The 3,010-nt window shown below is 54.7% G+C and overlaps 1 protein-coding gene across 4 annotated transcripts in view; it reads right to left on the reverse strand.

The window, feature by feature from the left end:
- Positions 1–3,010, reverse strand: part of FAM83H (family with sequence similarity 83 member H) — a 24,183-nt gene that overhangs the window by 15,300 nt on the left and 5,873 nt on the right. The window contains exon 1 of one of the 4 annotated variants that reach the window (XM_008925359.3): positions 2,475–2,569. The exons of the other annotated variants lie outside the window; for them this stretch is intronic. The gene's annotated coding sequence lies outside the window, so the exon portion shown is untranslated. Of the gene's footprint in view, positions 1–2,474; positions 2,570–3,010 lie in introns of those variants that run through there. 4 annotated transcript variants of the gene reach the window in all.

Below are 3,010 nucleotides of genomic sequence, written 5' to 3' on the forward strand. Positions count from 1 at the left end.
TGTCAACATGTCACAGCATGGCAGCCTGTCATGCATGTCAGCGTGTCAACATGTCACAGCATGGCAGCCTGTCACGCATGTCAGCGTGTCAACATGTCACAGCATGGCAGCCTGTCACGCATGTCAGCGTGTCAACATGTCAGCCTTCACTGTCCTGTGCAACAAGGGTATGGGGTGGATGGGGAAATCTGAGCTGTGGGGAGTCACCAGGACACAACGTGATGTTTACAGCTGATGGAAACGAAATGCCATCCTGCATGCAAAAGGGGTCTCTTAGAGAGCAGATTACATGGATAATCATGGAATCATGGAATTCTTTGGGTTGGAAAAGCCCTCTGATATTGAGTCCAACCACTCCCCCAGCACTGCCAAGGGCACCACTAACTCATGTCCCCAGGCACCACATCTATGACAGCAATGCTCATGCCATGCTCTCTCCTTCAGCCAATGCTTTTCCCTGGATTTTATTCACAAGGTAGAAGATATAACAAAGTCTAGACCACAAAACTTTAAGAAAAGGACCAACAGTGTAAGGTCTAATATGGAGAAGGTCAACAACATTCTGCCTTTGGCTTTTATTTCCCCCATATCCTGATTGTAGAAATGCACTCATCAAACTCTTCCTCATTAGGGCTACAAAAGTCCAGTATATTGGGCCTGATAAGCAGTCCAGAAGTGTTCCATGTAACCATAAAATGCAAAGAAGTCCAATCCTGCAAGGTTTGGAGGTGAATTTCAGTTGCTTGGAAAGTTGTGATTGCCAGAAAAATTATGTCTAAAACATGGGTGAATCTGTCCTGATCCAGAACCCTGCTCTGCCACAAACATAGACTGTGGCATGTGACATTTCCACATTTATAGAATCTCAGAATCAGAGACTGGTTGAGGTGGGAAGGAATCTTCAAGCCCATCTCATTCCATCCACTCTAGTGGACACTTTCCACTAGATCAGGCTGCTCCCAGCCCCAGCCTAGCCTTGAACACTTCCAGGGATGGGGCAGCCACAAATTTTTCCTTTGACATGTAATTTCCCCTAAGCCACACAAAGAGCATAACTTTTTTTCCCCCTCTGAATACTCCTATTCCCACTGCCAGGTGACAGCAAATCCAGCTCTCTCTTCATCCCTCAAGTACAACTCTAAAGCCTCTCAGGTAAATAAGAGCGAGAACAAAATCTAAACAACCTTCTCTCCCTAAAATACAGTCCCACTGTGTCCCTCTAATGGAGTTGGGGCACACTGTGCTCTCCTGCCTCCTGATCCAGGGAAAACGTGCACAAGGAACTGGGAAGCTGTGTTCAGCACTGCTGTCACTGTCACTGCTCTGCTTTGGGGTAGTGTGCTGTTGCTGACATATTTTTGGCCTCTCCCAGCTGAGTTTATTGCAGCTTCCAAAAATTAGATGTTTTCAGCAGCAGAAGGATTTGATTAGCACTTCTGTCCCTTCACAGGTGCCTCTTCCCTCTCTAACTGTTCTAGAAGATGGAGAACCTGGTCCTCAGGCCAGGCAAGAGCCATAATTGGCCCTTATTGACCTCAGCCAATTTAGAGTGAGGAACATGGGACCGTCCCCTTCCTCTGCTCACACACAAATCCTGAGGTCTGTCAGCCTCACATCTGTGGAAAACTCAGTGAGTGTCAGCACGTGTGCCTGTGCACGCGTGTCCACGCGCATCCGTCCGTGCTCCTGCCTGGACGTGCACGACTGTGTCAGGGCTCGCGGGCTGTGTCGGTGCTCGGCTGCACACCCAACCCGTGTGTGTGGAGAGTGGGAGCCTCCGAACTGCTTCCCAGCTCCTTGCACACGGCAGACCTCAGCCCTCCCAGCACGACCACTGGTGACATCCCCTCTGTCCCAGCCTTCTGACCACACGTCCCTACTGCATTCCTGATCCAAGAAGGAGGCCAGCTCGGGCTCTGTCATGGGGAGCTGAGTCAGGCTGTAAGACTCTTCCCAAAGACCGAGGCTGAGTTTGGGAATACCTGCTCCTTGGGGATTTCTCAAAGGGACGGGACACAGTTGTGTGAAGTGTTCACTGAGCAGTTTTGATCTGAGGACAGACGGGTCCCTTCCCTTCCCATCCCCAGTCCCTACTGCCACCACTGGGACATTCTGGATCCCTTCCCTTCCCATCCCCAGTCCCTGCTGCCATCACTGGGACATTCTGGATCCTTTCCCTTGTGATCCCCACTCCCTGCTGCCAGTGCTGGGACATTTTCCCTCCCCACTTGCCTCTCCCTTCTCCTCCCATGTCTCTCCCTTCTCCCCATCATGGCGTGATAGGGAGCTCCTGCTACTGGAGCCTTCCTGCGTAGAAGCAGCCATCTCCTGCCTGTGGAATGCCTGCAGAATTCCCTGTCCCAGATCCCAGACACCCAGCCCTGCGCAGAGGAGCAAGGCAGGCCCTCCCCAGCCCTTGCCCTCCACCTCACGCAGCCATGTAGGTACCCCGGCTGTATCTGCCCTTCTCCTACCTTCCCAGGGGAGCCGGGCTGGTGGTGGGTCACTCTGACTCAGGTGGCCATGCAGGTACCCACGAGGTCCCTGCCCTTCTCCTGCCTTCCCAGGTGAGCCGGGGCAGGTGGTGGGTCACTCTCTGCTCACCTGGACGTGCCTGCAACCTGATTCACCTGGGAGCCTGGAGAGTGAGGCTCCACCCAGGGCAGAGCGGGGGTGAGTAAGAGCGAGAGAAAGGCAAACTCCGGAGAGCTGTTCCCTCCCCAGGCACAGGGAGCCAGAGATAAGGGCTGTGCATTCCTGAGCCGCCGGAGGCCTCTCCCTTCCCGTCTGCCCCGAGCCTGTCAGACCAGCTCGGGGCTGGGAGCGGGGCCGAGCAGCACCCCAGACACGGACCCCCGGCCCCTGACATGGACCCGCACCACAGCCCCGGGCACGGACCTTGGCCCCCAGCCCCGGGCAGGGCTGGGGCCTGCGGCTCCCGGGGACGGGGGATTTGGGCTCTCGGGCAGTTCTCTGCTCTGGGGTCTGTTCGGGGCAGTCGCGCAGCGGC

Source organism: Manacus vitellinus, unplaced genomic scaffold, assembly GCF_001715985.3.
Source record: "Manacus vitellinus isolate BGI_N305 unplaced genomic scaffold, ASM171598v3 scaffold_139_pilon, whole genome shotgun sequence".
Lineage (NCBI taxonomy): Eukaryota > Metazoa > Chordata > Aves > Passeriformes > Pipridae > Manacus > Manacus vitellinus.